Below are 17,794 nucleotides of genomic sequence, written 5' to 3'. Positions count from 1 at the left end.
TATGCTGGGAAATGAAAAGTATATAATGCTTAAACTGGTGAATTTACCAAATAAAGGGGAAAAAAGTGTGAAATGGAAGAACATTGGCCAGAAAATAAACAACATGGCATCCCAGAAAAAGTGACCTCTCCACATGGGAAAGAAACTAAGACAGATGGCTTTGTAAAATCAGGTCTTCAGTGACCTCTTGGGAAGATGGAGGGAGAGCTCCAGTATTAAGGTTTTCCAGTCTCTTCTATAGTTAATTTTGAATGGCATAATACTGTAAGCCAACCTCTTTCTTTACTACAGAAAAAAAAAAAAAGAAAAATGATGCATTGGGTTAGAGGTTCACAAAGGAACGGTTTGGAAAACTGAATCCTGAAGATGAAGAACTCTTCAGAAGTCACAGTTCTATTGTTTATTGAACTTATTCCTAAACAGGTATCTTTTTTAGTTTCTGTTTTGGAATATTTTCCTCTCCTGTTTAGAATTTTGAAGTAAGGAGACCTAAACTTCACCTTGTCTTCTCTCACTGTTGATTGAGCTTGTGGATAACCAGTACCCAACACATTACTGGTGACACCCCAGACCACCTACAGACAAAGTCTGAGAATTATGGAAAAACTGCCAGTGATCATGATTTCAGGTCAAGGAACTAACCCCAGTCTCCCACATACTTCTAGCCACTTCCCATCTTCCCTTGTCATTTGTAGTATGAAGATAAAATTTTTAATTCCGTAAGTATTAGAAAAAGAAGTTGGATAAATCCTCACAAGAAAAACCTGAAATTCAGGCCAGACTTGTTTGAAGATTTTGTTGTTTTATTGTGTGAAGTTCATGAACTTTTTGGTGATTAGAGGACTTTTTCCAAGCCAACATGGGCCAACACAAGGCTTAGAATGCAATGAAGCAAAGGGCTAAGATTTTAAAGAGAAGCACTTTGAAATCAAGGGGAACCCAACAGTTTCCACAGCATTCGTTTCGGTTGGGGGTGGACGGAAACAACTTTCAATGTTGACATTTGAGAAAAGACTCATGGGAGTATCAACTCATATGAAACAACTGCCCTAAGACTTCTGCAACCAGGGTTGTATTACTAAAGCGGGTCTCCATAAATCTCCCCAGCTCCACAACTCTCTTGGCACTAATATTTACATGGCCAAGGCAAGAAACTGTGAAGGCAAGCTGTGAACAAGACAAGTGACATCTGTGCAGCTTCCACTCCTTACACTGTGGATGACTAGGCATAGCTGGCCTGCCCTTCACCATCCCTTTAATGTCCCTGAGCTTCCTGAACAGCTCATGACATGATAGAAAAGTTATATGATTCTCTGAATGCCCATTTTTCAGATGGTTCTTTTGCCATTCCTGAAGACTAATTTCATGAAATGGCTCTGCCCATTGAAGGCCTCCTTTAGCTCTGAGCCAAGAAGGATGAGAAAACAGGAAAAACTATCAACACCTCCATTTCTTACAATTCCCCATCCGTGAAATGTTCCCCTCTTCAAGTGACGTGGAGTGCTCAGTTTTAATGAGTGCCTTGGTTCAATTCATCAAGAGATAAATACTTGATATGAGTACCTTTGAAGATTTTCTGCAGTTACACTGTCTTGGAGAACCTGCATGTCATTTGCCAAATTCACCTTCTTCAGATGATGGTGGGTGGCCGTTGGCACCTGCCATGGAGGAAAGCAAACTGCCATCAGTTGCGTTTTATCAGTGATTTATCTTTCAGATGTTGCCCTTTCATAATTTCAAAGGGTGACATCATTAGGAATAATATTCCTTAAATTTCGTCTAGACTGATTTTCTTACAATCATTCTCAAGAGACCTTGAAGCATTGTGGGTAATTCAGTCCTTTTGTAGAAGTTTCCATTTGACTCTCTCTTCAAGGGAAAGACTTTTCATTAGATTCATTGCATATTATTCTTTGCCTGGATTTCATAAAACCAATGAAGAAGAGTTACTTTTCAAAAGTTTACAAAGTGTTTCAAGTTTAAAAGTTGAGTGATGTCTCATTTTAGGTTATGGAGATCTATTTTAAAGGAAAGTGTGCTGAATCATAAAATAATCTAAAGTTGCTGCAAGTATTATTTGATGAGTAACAAAACAAGCATTTACAAATAGTTAAATTTGTTTCTATTCTGCACTTGTGATAATGGAAAAATGTAAGTGACTAAAATCAATTTAGATACTTTGAATAAGAGGAAACACCTATTTTAATGCATTAAGTATTTAATGAAGCAATCTTGCTGCCATGAATAACATTTTAACATATATATGTTATATATAAATGTGGATATGATATATAATACAGAAGAGGAAATATAAGATGTATTTTATAAGGAAATACAAGATATAACAGTAGGAAAATGACAAACACTAACAACTCAAACTTTCCTTTACATTTGAAAAATATTTCTCTTGCCCATGTAAATAGTAAGCATTTCATGTGGAGCCTTTTTACCTCTTCACTGATGAACACAACTGTATGTTGGTGTACACAGATGGGAACCTCAGAGGTAATGGGTGGAGATTATTTCCCTCAACACAATATACCTGGAATTTCTTGCTCTGAAATGGCCCTGATGATTCAGGGCAAAGGTGGGCAGTCCCAGGTCTTTCCCTCTGTTCTAGAAGCTTCACTCTTACTGGGAGATTGCCGCAGCAGGGCCTCCTGGAGCTGGCCTGTTGCTGCAGGATTCTTCCTCCCACACCACCCTTATCACATCTCTTTCCATTCCCAACAGCTCCACCCGTTTACGCCACCCTCTGTAATCTGGCACACCCAACCCACGTGGCCCTTTGATCACAACCCTGTGCTCCTCTCTGGGGAATTGATGAGCTCTAGGAGAACTTTTATTTTCTCTATTTCCATGTCTCTGATAACATTACAAATTATTATAAGCATCGTGCAGATGTCCACTTTTAAAATATGTCCCAGGATATACAAATGTTTATTTAGATGCCTGAATGTAGATGCCTGAATTCCAGGCCACAGCATTCATTGGCTATGTGACCTTGAACAAGTTACTGAGTTTCTCTGTGCCTCAGTCACCTCCTCTGAAAACTGGAGATTAAAAATAATACTTCCCTCACAGGGTCAATGTGAGGATTACATGCAAACTAAACAATGGCAATCATTATTACTTGGGTTGATTTTTCTTTTTAGCCAGTAATAAATGTATAACTTTCCTTGCAGTGGTAATTTGCAATCAAAAGACATTTTCAAGGGGTGGCTGGTTAGCTCAGTTGGTTAGAGTGTGGTGCTTTTAACAGCTCAATCCCCACATGGGCCACTGTGAGCTGCGCCCTCAACTAGATTGAAACAACTACTTGACTTGGAGCTGATGGGTCCTGGAAAAACACACTTAAAAAAAAAAAAAGACATTTTCATGGAATGAGATCAGAGTTTTCATAAATTTTATAAACAGAGACTTTGATTTGTCATCATTAACATGATAATGGATGGGAGAACAATATAATAATTTAATTGCGATAGGCTATTGATGAAAGAACAGAGGCAGCCTAAGTAACTGCTTGATAGGTATATACTTGTAAGAGTCAAATACTTCCTGCTGTGCTGTATGGTTTTGTTTGCCAGAATAAAGTAAGGTGACAGGATGATGGAGCCATCAGTTCTCAGCGCCATTATCTTGACCCCAGCAGATGATGGCCTGGATCCTTTCCTCTTTTACATCAACTTGTGACAATTCATTATAAGCAGGCATAGCACTAAACGTGCAATAGAAATTTTTGTACTAAAATTTTTTTGGGTATAATTTCATTAAAGAACACTTGGCTAAAACAAATGTATTCGTTACTTTCAGCAAAACAGCATTATTTAGCAAATAAAATTAATATTATTAAATGGAGTATTATGGGTTTCTGGTTTTGTTTATATTTAATTAGCAATTGATTTTGGATTTTCCATAAAACAAACATCATGATACCATTGTAGATTTATAGTTATAGAAATATAACTCAAGTAATTAATACCTAGATTTTTTTTTAGGGGGTACCTATTTCAGTAACAGTTTAGTAGGTAATAATGAAAGTCAATACTGAGGGCTCCCATTGATGGGGTTGGGAAATGCTGGAGAGCGTCCATCAGCCTGGCTTCCGCAGGATCCCACCCTCGAGGTTCTCCCCAAGCTTCCGTTTCTGCTGTTCTTCACCTAGAAAAGTCTACTATTATTCTATCCACATATTCAAATTCTAAGCACCCCGCGGGCATCAGGTGAACTCCTGTCTCCTGACAACCCCAATTCCATTGATCTCTCTCACTAGAACACCTCCAACACTTCAAATCTGTGCCACTCAACGTCGCACTTTGTTAGTCTCCATCGTTGTCACTGCTGTCTGCCCCCGGAAGGTCTCGGCTCTCTGGGCAGGTCTTAAGATGATTCCTCGGTGCGAGGGTTGTACCTCAGGCTCTGTCTCCGTCTTATATTCTCATGACAACGTCCCGCCCCCCGCTGTGACAACCACGCACCAACTGGGCATCGCTGCATAGTCAGGACCTAAAGCACATAGTGATTCTCGGTTTGGTTTAGAGTTTATTCAAGTTTTGGCCAAAAATAGGTAATCTTAGACTCTGGATGGTTCCTGAAGCAAGGATAAATTGTCAGCCTATATAGTCCTGAAGCTGTGCCACACAAACTTGAATGGATCAGGGAACCACTGGCCTAGCTCCGGATCATTTGATTCTTTCTTAAGCCAGACGTAAGATGTTTTCTGTAAGCAATGACTCAGCATAGACGCAGAAGAGTGTGTGTGTGTGTGTGTGTGTGTGTGTGTGTGTGTGTGTGTGTTTCAGGGGGAAAGGGAGAGAGAGACACAGAGATCATAGGAGTCCCAGGTTCTCTATTGCTAAAATAGAACATAAGATTGGAAGACCTCCAAAATCTTCCTTCTCTAAAATTCTATAAAATGTTGGCACGTATGCCCATTAATTTGACATTAACATCCACAAATAATTGTGGGTGTATGCCAGAATTTCACCTGCTGGTAATATAGTGGAAAGTTAAGCTTGATGGTTTAAGAGCTGTACTTTAAAAGTTTGGTTTGGCTTCTCTCTCTGTAGTAGTGTTACTGCACTTAGCACTTACAAATTCATTCTATAAAGCAAGTAGATGACTGAACTTCACTCTCTTGGCTTTCTCAGTTGTTCAGAAACGGAGCTGCATTTCCTGGCTCTCAAACTTCATAAACTCATCAGATTTTGCTGCAGAGAAATGTCACTAAAATAACAGTCCTCAGTGGAAAACACTAGCACCATTCAGAGTGAAATGCTGAAACAGGAACTGATATTTTTAAACCGTGAATTGGAGGCATTTTTCTGTACTGTACACATATATACATTTAGATAGATGCGTATGGTACAAGTTTATTTTTCTTAGGCAGTTGTCCTTTAGTTGTCTCCTAAAAGTGGCTTTATCCTTGTTGTAGAGCTACAGTCTGTCCTTGCTCCCTTTGCGTCAGAGTGTAATAACCAGTTCCAAACTGCTTTCCCCCCAAGGAGTTGTTGGAAGGTCCAAAATGTCCTCGTTATTAAACTTGCGCTGAACCACACAAATCTTGCCATTGTGGACAGTGCACGCGTGTGGGACTATTACTTCATGCACAATGACATGAGACCAGAAAACATGCAAGCAGGAAGCCAAACCCAAGAGAGGGCTGGGGAGTGTCCAGCTTTCCGCGGAGCTCAGAAACGAAGCGAAATGCAGAAATATTCTGAACTCAGGTGTCTGGGGGGATTGCACCGCTGCACCCTATCCACCTTTCAAACACTGTGTAGGGGAACACAGTGGCTCGGGGCACCCCCAGCCTGGCAGAAATCATTATGCCAGCAAACCCCAAAAGACTGTGACTTTGCAGCACTTGCTTAGGATGCCAAGACTTGAAACTAAAAGCGGAATGGCCAGCACCATATATGGAAGCTCGGTATGGTCTTCATGCTTTCAATTGTACTAATGGGAATTCCCCAAGTATATCTTGTTCCTTTAAATAAGAACATTTCCCATGATGCAAACTCCTTTATTCTAAAGTATATATTCGGTGATTATTTTATACAAGTGAGATAGGAACAGTTCCTTTTTGGGACTCTTCAATTTGTTTTTAATTTTTTTTCTTTCTGGAGGAGTCATTTTAGAAAAAAATCTAGAAACCTTTTTCATCATTTCAAAAGCCAAAGTTAATTTCTGAAGTTTGGGGAATTTTGAAGTGAGCCACCAGGAACTGGATGGAATCCAGATTATAACTTATAACCAAATACTATTTGTTTGTCTTCCCCTTTTATCCAAATACTAACTTTATGATGAGTGGTGAAACTCTGTATTTACAGGTAGACAGAGGTTCTTAAATCTTTTAAAATGTGGTGATAGAGTTTACCTATCAGAAAGAAATATTATACGATACTTCAAGCCTAGCCATGAAGTCTGGGGCTAAGCCCCTTTCGTAATAAATGGTATTTGCTCTGCTGTGTTTAGGTGGGGTAAGAACTCTGAACCCCAGGAAATCCGATAGAAGCTTAGCCACAGAAGATTAAGTGCTAAGCAGAGATAGGGTGAAAGGGTATACGAAAACTAAGGTTATCAAGTAATCAGACCTCAAAGATTTCAAAAGTCACAGCTTCCTGTCTACTAATCAGATTTTTTTCTATTCATTCTAAATGTTAAAATTCCTCCACTTGTCATCTTTTAAAACTTCGCAAATGGTACCCACCTCTCCTTTCCTATTTTGCACCACTCAAGCATATGGGAAAAACTTCCTGCTCACACGAAGAAGAAGGAAATGGTTGTAGGCTAAGTAATGGTTAAGAAATCATTTCTTTTGTTTTAGTCTTAGAAATCACCTGCTTCAGTCTCTCAGTGAGTTCCTCAATTCAGGGAAGGTGAAAAAGCCCTGTTAAGGAAAGGGCTGCTTCTTGATGAATAAATATTCATTTTTTATGAATAAGTATTCTATTAGCCCACAGATCTTTTTCCTAGTCTCTGCTTTCTGAAGGCTCAGAGGAAGTAAAAATTACTCTCTTTTGAGGGTTCACATAGCTATTGGCAAGACTGCCCTAGACATGGCCTTCCTGCTGAAAAGTTAATGGGAAAGTAATCTACTCAACAGCAGGAATAAAAGGCAAAAAGCTCAGAGCTCAATGAGTTCAGATATTGACATTTCTTGGGGGCACTGAACATCATAGGGAGAGCCCAGACTCTGTTTCTCTTTACAATTTCCAAGAAAAATCTGGCAATTTTACATTTTTTTATAAACTACTTTTGATTCTTACTCAGTGTTGCAATCTAACCTTTTACTGACATCTCAACCCAACATTACCCCAACTAACTCAATTTTCTTCTGTTACTCGTACCTCCTCTTGCTTTATGGTTTTCCATGACAGCTACCCAGTTGCCCAAGCCCCAAACTGATATTCTAGACATTTCCTTTTTCTTTATTCCCTTCATTCAGTCCCCAAGCTGAGAATGTTCTACCTTCTAAATATGTCTGAATTGGTGCCTTATCATCCACTTACACCGCACAGGACCTCAGCATGTCTCACTTGTACAGGACAATCCTTTTTTAACTGGTCTGCTAGTTTTACAGTGTTGCCACCCTCAGGCCTGTGACATATTGGATGCTACGTGAGCTAGATAAAATATCCCTAAAACATTGATCACGTCTACTCTCCATCTTCTCAGCCCCATTCAAAGTTTTCCTTTGTCTCCCCACTGATTAAAGAGTGGCCCTGACAGTGCCAGGCCTGGGTGAGTTGAGGAGCTTGTGCTACCACGCTTCCATCATTGAGACGGGTCTGCTACAATCAAATGAACATGGTCTATTGAACCAAACAATGTCTTATTGATGTCGTTGACTCACATTTCAGACCAAGCTTTTTATATTGATATGAATTTATAAAACAAAGGTTTTGTGGATCATGAGCTGGTCTATGCATGAGTCTGAGTTTCACTAGAGTAATAGGTCCAAACACCTCAGCATGAAGCATCAGAATACCCAAGACTGGGCCCCTGACTAAATCTCCAGTCCCCCTAGATTCAACACCTCTAGCACCAATTGAAACCAGTTCCTGTCCCCAGGCTTTCTCACACCTGCTCCCCTAAGCTCTTCCCTTCTTTCCACACTCCTACAGATCCTTTAAAAGGTACACAATCAACATTTGTAAAAGTTCCTTTGACTTTCACCAGGAGAGATAGTCCCCTTTGGGCTCAGTTCTGTCACTTAATTTTGAACACACTTGTCTTTTTGCAGGTATTATACCGTTAAGGAAATTATCTGTTGTTTTGGTCTGTCTCCTCAGACTATGAACTCTTCCAGGGCAGGATATTAATCTTATTCACCTTTGAATAACTGGTGTTTAGTATAGCATGCAATACATAGTAAGTAGATGCTCAATAAATGAAGGAATTGAATCAAAGATGGAAAAATCCTAACACTGACTGAAACTCTGCTGTGTTTCAGACATTGTGCTACTTATTTTACACATATTCTTTCCTTTTCGTCCTTTCAACAATCCTCTCCTTGGGGTAAACAGTGTTAGTTTTATTTTATAGATGTGAAATCTGAGGCTAAAAATCTTAAAAGATCTCGCTGCTGGTCATATAACCAGGTGATGGCAAAAACAAGCCTCAAATCCGATCCCATCAGAGTGTGCGTTCTTTCTCCTATGGCTGAGTATGCCTTTGAGGCTAGCTTTGAGATTATGTGGCTGACCTTGGTAATGAAATTAGCTAGAGGATAGAAGTTAGTGTTGACAGATCGCTTTTAAATTTAGGGGTAAAAGCAACTGGAATCCAGTCATTTTCAACTTTCATTATGTTTTAGAATTTCTTGGAAGCCACAGAGAATTCTAAGTGGAAATGTCATTTAAACAACTCTTACACATGGAAATAACTTTATTATGTTTCCCATGTTTGTTGGATAAGTAATGAATAAACAGCTCTATTGCATTCTGAAATTATATAGGAACTCTTTCCACTTGGCCCATTTTGGATATTATACTACCACGTAAAACACTGAGCATTAGATAGATACAGCAAATGGAAGAGTTCAGGATAATTAAATAAATACACACCTACTACATACACAAGTTATAATTGTGGTTTTATAAATGCAAATTTGTACAACTACTCAAAACAGAACTCTGCTTTCTTGGCTTGTTCAATTAGCAAATCACACTTTCTAAGTGTGCAGAAGTCATCTGTTTCTCAGTACGATTCTAGAGTTTTAAATCCCCCTTTTATTAAAAGGCAATTTCTCAAAGCCACCAGCATCATCCCTGAGAAAAATACTCGGTTTGATTCAGCATTCTTTACAGAAACCTAGTTTAAGAACAGAGCGTGGGGTTTTGCAAGTCCATGCTCCTTTAATATTGACCTCCTTGAGCTATGCAGTGAAAAACTTCACAAGTCACAGCTCCACGACAGTTACAGTGTTTTACACAAGCCGGTGCAAGTTTCAAGCCTATACGGAATGATGGCATCTACTTCATCGTGTGAAAAGAAACTTGCAACGGTGAGACTTGTCCGAAATTGTAACCACGAAAGCAGAGAAACTGAAAAATCAAAGTGGCTGCAGTGGTTTCCCGTTCCTAACAAGCCAGGTGCTCTCTGGGGGAGGAGGTGTGCACAGAAGACGGGTCGCCAGGGCTCAGTGAAAGTGGCCACTTGCAGCACCTCATCTGGGTGCTATTTTGTTACAGTGAATTAGCACCAGAAACCACGTACCTCTCTTATTATTTTTAGGAGGGACACAGTCGGGTGGAGAACTTTTGGGCCAGAAACATACTTTCCATCATTTAAGAATCAGAATGCGGGAAACGACTCGAGTGCATAAATATCATGACAGGGACTAAGGCAGCAAGAAAAGTTTGTCTCTTTCCTTGTTAAAGAAAAATCGGAGCATCATACTTACAAGAGCCGCCTTCAGAATCTTCTCTAGAGGACAAGCTCAGGGCGCTGGGAGCCCGCGGAGGCGCAGAGATAAGGTGGCAGCGGGACCTCCCTCCTCCCGAAGGCGAGAGTCATTGTTCCTTATCTCCCCTGACCTCCCGGGCGGAGGAGCCAGGAAGGCCTGGCCTCTGACCCTCGGCGCCCTCCCTCCCGGCCTCCCGGCCTCCGGGCCTCCGCCTGGGGTTTCCTATTTGCCGCTCCAGCCGCTGGGCCCGACACCGGCCCGGAGCTTCATTAGGGACTGTCTGCCAAGTGCTTGCAAGATGAAGAGGGTTATATAAGCCCGAGAATTATTATCATCGCACACCCCCATCGAATCAAGGCTGCCAGACAAACAAAAGGCAGTTCCAAGAAGAGGAGGAGCACAAGCAGAAGTTACACTGGGGGTGAATTTCGGGACACTGCTGAACGGACTGGAAAAAGAAGGCAACTCAATCTGTGCAGGCAAACCTCGGCAAACAAACAGGGAGTTGCAGCTGGCCGGCCGGCGACGGGGGAGGGCTCCCGGGGAGAGGGAGGGACGACGGGCAGCAGGGGGTGGGAGGCAGGGCAGTCCGGGCTTCCAGGCACGCGGTTCCGCCGGCCCCCCGCCCCGCCCCCCCGCCCCCCAACCCCCCGCCCCCCGCCCCCCCAGCCCCCCCCGCCCCCCAGCCCCCCCCGCCCCCCAGCCCCCCGCCCCCAGTCCCCCCCCGTCCCCCAACCCCCCGCCCCCCCGCCCCCAGCCCCCCGCCCCCAGTCCCCCCCGTCCCCCCGCCCCCCAACCCCCCGCCCCCCCCGCCCCCCAGCCCCCCCCAGCCCCCCCGCCCCCGGCACAGTAGCTGCCTGCGGCAGGATGGAGTGCAGGGGAAGATGTGGTATTTGGAAAGGCAGGCGTTCCAGAGACCAAGTGCTTCGTAAACACTGATGTTGCTTAGAGTCACACCAGGTACTTCTGCCGCTTCCCTTTACTCCTGGTCTCTCGTTTTCCTAATGATGCTTTGTAGGGAGCTCCCGGAGCCAGGGCCAACCGTCTATTTCAAACCTCTATCTGTGTCTGCTCTTTTCTCTGTGGGAGCAGTAAACCGAGGCGGAGAGTTCTTCACACCAGACCTTGGGTCATCTCTGCTACCCTCCGTCCTCAATTTTGGACCTCGTGTTTTCTTTAGATTATTATTATCCTGCCCTTTTCCCGGCACTGCTCCCCAACAAGTAAGGAACTTCCTAGCCAGGCGTTCAAAGCTTCCATCATTAGTCTCCACACTACCCCTCTGCCTCTCACCTACCCCAGCACATTAAAATATGAATCACGCTCTAAAATGGCCCTGTAATTCTTTCACTTGGCCCATCATTAGTTATTCACACCCCCCTCCTCAGCCTAGGATGGCTTCAATCCTATTTCCTTTCAAGTTTAGTTCACATCCCATCTTTCCCACAAAAGCCTTCCCCAGTGTCCTCTCTTTTCTCCTGGTCGACTCTGCTTTTCTGTTGTAATTCCTACAGTGTTGCCTGGCTTCCTTGGTTTGGAGACCTGAGTGGTTCTCCAGGGTGGCCTAGGACAGGGGCCTGCTTAAAGCAGGTGCTTAATGTGTGTTTACTGGATTTAACTGACAACTGACCTGACCTTACCTGGGCCACCGGTGTTGGCATAAAAGGGACCCTATGTAATCTCCAGGGGCTCAGGTGAGAGCCTCCGCTGTGATGTTGGCGGTGTGAAATAGGCTTATGGGGATTTGTGATATCCTTTTCTTTTGGGTGTGTTTGGAAATTGTCATAAGTTATAAAAAAGAAAACTTTATAAAACGTGGTGAGGAGCCATTAAACTTTGAGTCAGCTTCCTTTAGGGCGCAAGTTCATGATGGTAACCTCTTAAGAGGTGGTTACTTAACAGAATGCCAGGAAGATTCCCAAAAGTTGAGGTTTTCAGAAATCACAGACTTTTGCGATGCAATTTCTCAGGGGGAATTCCTCCACTATTGAAAGAATGCAGGCTATCACAACAGCAGCTCAACAAATGAACAACAGCTTCTCTGCTGAATTGTTTTATGATACGGCGTGAAATATGGAACATGAGCCACCAGGTACTGAATTTCTTGTGGCTTAGTGTTAAAGTAATCTCACTGACATGTCCCCTGTTATTCTTTGGCGAAAGCAACGTGCTTTAAATTCCATCAGCGGTGGTTAGATCAACCATGGTGTCATTTAAGAGACTTGGGGTGTGTCTACACAGTGCATGCTCTCCAAGGCATACAGAATGTTCAGTGAATTAGAAGAATTTTCCCGCCTCCACTAATTTGGAACAATAAAAACCAATTCAGGTTCTAAAGAGGAATTTTAGCCTCATGTCCTTGAGGTTTTGACTTCAGAAATGACAGAGGTCTCATTGCAGTTTAGTAGTTCAAGTATAGGATCTTCCCTCATTCAGTTCTGTTCCAGTTGGAGACATAATCTTTATTATAGTTATTATTTATGAGTCCCCACAGGGTTTCAGTCACTGGCTAGACGCTTTACATGCATTCTTAACCTAGCAATTGTCCTACAAGAGAGCTATTTTCATCATTACTTTACAGATGGGGAAACTGGTCATACAGCTTAGGAAGTGACAGAACTAGGATTTGAACCAAAATTTGTCTGACTCCGTAGTCTATGATTTTTTTTCCATTCTGCTAAAGGCTGGAAGGAACCTTAGATAGTATCTCATCTGCTCGTTTTCAAACAGGGTTCCAAGGAGCCCTAGTCTTTCAAGGAAGTGCTTCAGGAATCTTGGGAAGAAGTAGGGGAATAGAGAGGGAGCAAATGTGAGGGGGAGGCCAGCTCAACTGGGCTTGGGCTCTATTTATTGGATTTAAACAAGGAAGCTTCATTTCTATATGTTTTATAAAGTGACTTTAGATTTTGTTTGAAACAAAGGTTTTGTTACTAAAAAAAAGTATTTAAATACTCTTGATCTAGTTTAACTTCCTCATTAAAAAGAAACATTAAAAAGGCACAGAACTTGGGGTCCGGAGTGATTAAATGCCTTGCCCAAGATTTTATAACAGGCCCAGCATTAACTTCACATGTCCAAGCTCTGCCTGAATCTATTGGCCTCTCCACGTTCTTTCTCCCCACTTGTTAAATCACAGGCAAAGTGAGAAATAATCTGACCTGATTGTGTTTCCTGACAGTATTATTTTTGAAAAATGGAAGGCAGAAATACCTTTATTTTGGCAAGCTAAACCATTTTTTGGCCTTTGGCTGTAAGTCTGAAGTTGGTCAACCTTCACCTCATGACAAATTAAAATCAAGTGAAGGGTTAAATATGTAATTTGTCTGGATGATTTAAGACTCTTTCTCTTTTCATTCAAATCAAAGCGAGTAGCACAGGGTACTTCTGCATGAATCATCTAGCTAATTACATAGCCTTGGTCTGTGAGTACTCTTGCTACCAAACTGCTTACACCTCCATGTTTATCAATCCCGTCAAAAGCGACTCTTTTCACAGACACAATAGGTGTGGCAAAGATGTTACTCTTGGAGGGTTCAGGTATAGCCAAGGAACGCATGTAAGCTGATATAACTTATATGGATGACTGGCTTGTAAAGCCTAAGATTTCATGGGTTGCCTTGACATCTTTACACCTCACAGGGCCCCAAAGGCCTGTGACTTCCCCTACTTTTACCTGATTTCCACCCCTCTCCCCAAATGGGAAAGGCTCCGTACCTGGCTAATTCCTCTACAACTGGACCAGCTACACTCCACCTGGTCCTCAACCTAATAGGTTTCACTTCCCTGCCAGCCCACACAATCATTGAAAGAAGCCAATTGCATCCTCTTCTGGGAACCAGGGTATACTTCACCCTCTTGTTACTACTACAAAGTCTGGCCCCCCCATAGCCTCTCCTGGTTCACTCTGTTCCTTAATTCAACGTCTGTGTGTCCCTACATGGCACGTAGTATGTATGTGACCAACAAACTGCTACTGGTCCTATGTGTCCAGTGTCGGATGTCCTGTGTTTGGTCCTTCCAGAACCCCCAGGCAATGAGGAGGTGATGAGAGTCGAACAAAACAATAACCAGACATTAATTCTAATACTACATGTAATTTTCAGAAAACTAGTGCCAAACATCACATCCTTTGGAGTTTTGCTAAGTGTCAGGCTATTTGCAAATAGAAACGAATTTTAACTGAAGTGATGTCTGCCAGAACTGATCTTTATTAATTTCAGGGTCCCTGAGCTTTCCCATCTGCTCTTTTTAATTTTTATCATCCTCACCTGGAGGTTTTGCTCTCTTTCCTGAGATGGTTCAACCTTAGTCCCGCCTGAAGACAAAGGACTGAAAAGCTGACCCCTCCAATCCTGTCATTTAAATCTTCCACTAATTGCATTCTTTCAGTTAAAGGTAGCAGAAAGAATTTTTTCTCATCTCCATAGACAAAAGATTATAATAAACAGCTCTAATTTTTCCATCGGAAATACCCAATATTAATATATTTGCAAATTATCAGCTGTAGAAACAAAACTTTAGATGTAATTTCTTTTCTTATTCATGAGATTTACAATAGGAAGGTCATGTTTGTATTAGATTCTGGTTTGAAATTAATCTTCTTTATTCCGCAGCATTTCTATAGAATCCAGGCACTTCATTATTTAGTCATTTCCAAATATTAAATGCTTGTCATTCTCGAACAACGATCTAATCTTCCCTTAATGGGTGGAGAAACTACGTTGTGGAACTTGCAAATCACTGCCAGAAAGAGCATCACCCAAAAGGTTGTGGCTACCCATTGAATTGCTTTTCTCCACATATTCGACTGCAGAAAATGGTAAATTCTTTCATAATCTGCTCATATGGCATCTCCCACCCCCTAGAAATATGAATTACACCCTCATTTGCATTCTGCCTTATGAGAGAAACTTCGAGGAGTAAATAAATACATTCACAGTCCACAACCAGCCTCGACCCTAAGGCTGTGCCATCGTCACTTCCCCTCTTTTTGGACTGTGCCTTATACAGATCAAAATATATTCCTAGTTCAGCTGAGCAAGGGTTCATTTAAACCACATCTGTTGCTCATCAAACATCTATTTTAGGAGTGGGGAATTCTTTTTCAGAGATAGATTCTGTCTGGAAGCTCTATGGCGGCAAATAATCCTTATTAAATTTCACAACATTTTACCAACATATACCCGGTACTCGCTTTCATGTGATTATAGGATCCAAGCAAAACCCTGCACCCCCACTTCAAAGGATTCTTCACTTGACTAATTCTAAAGAGTAAATTGATTTTCTCATCATTTGTTGTGTTTGACAATAGAAAGGCTGACACAGCAACATTGCTAAAATGACAGCTCTTTTCTATTCAAGGGGAAGGAATTTGTGTTAATATTCTTAATGACTGGCATCTTTTTGAGAAATGTGAAATCATTTATCCTTAGCAATAACCTGACTGGGATTCAAAAGTATAATACTTGGTGCTCAGAACGGAAGTCATCTGTCAGGAAAAATTATTTAGACTGATGCAAATTAACTGAAAAAAGGGGCTTCCTAATTGTGGTGTGTATAGTCAAGTTTGTTAAAATCAGTTTGAAGTGAGAAAGAATTTGGAAAGGATCTTTCAAGAAGTGACCTGACATTCTGTTGGAGGAGAAGACAACACATTTACTTGATAAATTCCTTTCACATTTCCTAAGAATTTCTGGAAATGATTTAAGAAGCAAGGACATGTCAATTGAGGGAAAACATTAAGTAAGCGCGTTATGTCTGGTTTACTTGGAACAATGGAATAATGCTTTACGGAAAATTCTGGGCCGCACATTCCTTGTAATGCCCTGGATTCTAAATAAGCAGTAGTGTTTCCATAGGGGGTTGTTTAACCCTCTCAGGACTGGCTTGGGCACGAGCCCAGGGGACAAGTCTAGGAGAGAAAAGCACTTAGGCCTTCATGAGTGCTGCAGAACCCAGTCTGGCTTCTGTCGCAGTTCCATTCTTAATGGGTGCCGTGTTGCATACCCGTTAACAAGTTTTTATGGGAATCTCAGTCTTCTCTTGTTCGCCAGCTTCATGGCACACCTTCATTTAGCTCTTTACCCAAAAGCCTAATAAATGGTGAGAAGCATGTTACCAGCGTTGGAAATTAATTAGTCTGGGAAAAAAAGGTGTGAACTGCAGGAAAATGTGAACGGCGTAATGAATGACTGGGTTTTACTGGTTAGCCTTTACAGAGAACTTTCTTTTGAAAGATGGCATTGGTTTTTGGAGACAAGCTGAGTTGGGTTCAAATCCTAGAACCTTGGGTGTGTAATTGTTTTTAGCGTAGTGCCTTTACTTATAACTAGAACGACCAGTATAGGATTAACTAAGTCCGAAAGGGAAAAGCAGTGTCCGGCCTGAGTGTAGTGTCCACTACTGAGTGTAATGGACACTCAGTGCCCTTCGGTTTCTCCTTCCTTTTTGAAAGTCTTTTAGGGCATTCATGTCCTAACCACTAGTTCACGATTATTTGCCCTAAGTGCATAAAAAACATATGCCGCTTTTCAGTGAGCATTAATTGAGGGGTGACCTGACATCAGTTGCCTAGGTTTCTGTGTTTCAATATGAATATTAAATGATATAAAAGAAAATCAACAGGGATCTCTTTAAAAAGATGGTGATTGATAATCATTAACAATAACCTGAATGTTAGTATTGTGAGTTCAGTCCCGGGGACAGTTAATCAGGGAATCAGGTAAACTCAAGTAGGTGGGGCTGGTGGTGTTGGAAATCCTAAGAAAGCATCTGCTAGAAAATGATGGGTCAGAGAGACATAGAAAAAATGAAGAGTGGGAACGTCATTCCAGAAAATCAGTATGTGCCAAATTCAGTTTGTGCCCGCCAACTTTTTGTGAGAACATGGAGCAATAAATTGCAAATGAAAAAACAAGTAAGCCAGAGAGTGGGATCTGGGGCAATGTGTAGGAGCGCATACTGGGCCGAGGAGATGAAGAGAAAGCAGGACATGTGGGGGACAGGGCAGAGCAGATTGCAGAGGGTGCACTGTCTGAGAAAAGGGCCCTGGACACAGCGGACAGTAGAGGTTGCACTGTCTGTGAGAAAAGCCCTGGACACAGCAGACTGCAGAGGTTGCTCTGTCTGGGAGACACTGCTAGAGGATATGCTCAGACTAAGACAGGAAGAAGCCTCTTTCTGCAGAATCTGCAACTACCTATGTCTGGGGCTGGCAGGTGCATTAGTAAGAAGAACCAGAGGCTAAGAGCCTGAGCCTGAGGCATGGGTGACGGACAGCAAAGAGGGTGATAACGGGTGATGCCTGACAGGAATTGCTTTAATGCTTTAAACCGGTGCCAAGCTGAGTAACCTGAGACCCGATGTGCGATTGACTTCCGTGAATGCAGTTTTTACCCTAAAATTCCCTTACTCTGCAGTAAGGTTATGCTGTGCACTTAAGGTGTCTGCGCTGTGCTGGAATGTACGGGGCAGAACCGAGGCGGTATTTCTAAAGGAGGAAGGAGGTAGTGAATGCGGTTCTCTCAGCTCACCCAACCATTCCTGTCTGCAAATTGTACAGAAATGAGTATCATCAGGAACTCTGGAGTGGGAGGAAACCACAAAAGGGACGCTGACAGCTTGCATTGGAAGAGAGAGATGGGAAAGTGTACCCGTGAATCCCGGCACTTATCTTGACCTCACGTCTTTCCTGACTGGCCCCATCCTGTGTCACTACTCCAGCGGCACCTGTGAAAGCCAACTGTGTTCACCTCTTTTTATCCTGAGTGGTTATAGCCCAGGGAAACATCATGAAGTCCAACCCATGGTGGGACTGAGCGTTTTTGTCATGTACACAAGACATTACAATCTCACAGAGATTGTCCCGTCAAAAGCCACATGTGT

At 42.2% G+C, this 17,794-nt stretch overlaps 1 protein-coding gene across 9 annotated transcripts in view; it reads right to left on the bottom strand.

The window, feature by feature from the left end:
- The window catches only part of SULF1 (sulfatase 1), a gene marked incomplete at its 3' end in the record, with an annotated part of 152,554 nt that overhangs the window by 118,659 nt on the left and 16,101 nt on the right, over positions 1-17,794 (bottom strand). For 5 of the 9 annotated variants that reach the window (XM_081069959.1, XM_081069954.1, XM_081069960.1 and 2 more), the window contains one exon: positions 1,564-1,658. Of the gene's footprint in view, positions 1-1,563; positions 1,659-1,797; positions 1,840-9,907; positions 10,196-17,794 lie in introns of those variants that run through there. The other 4 variants (XM_081069958.1, XM_081069961.1, XM_081069953.1 and 1 more) reach the window with 2 other exon arrangements.

This window comes from Rhinolophus hipposideros (assembly GCF_964194185.1).
Source record: "Rhinolophus hipposideros genome assembly, chromosome: 13".
NCBI lineage: Eukaryota > Metazoa > Chordata > Mammalia > Chiroptera > Rhinolophidae > Rhinolophus > Rhinolophus hipposideros.
Note: the sequence above shows the minus strand (reverse complement) of the source record. Positions and strands in the feature narration are given on the sequence as shown.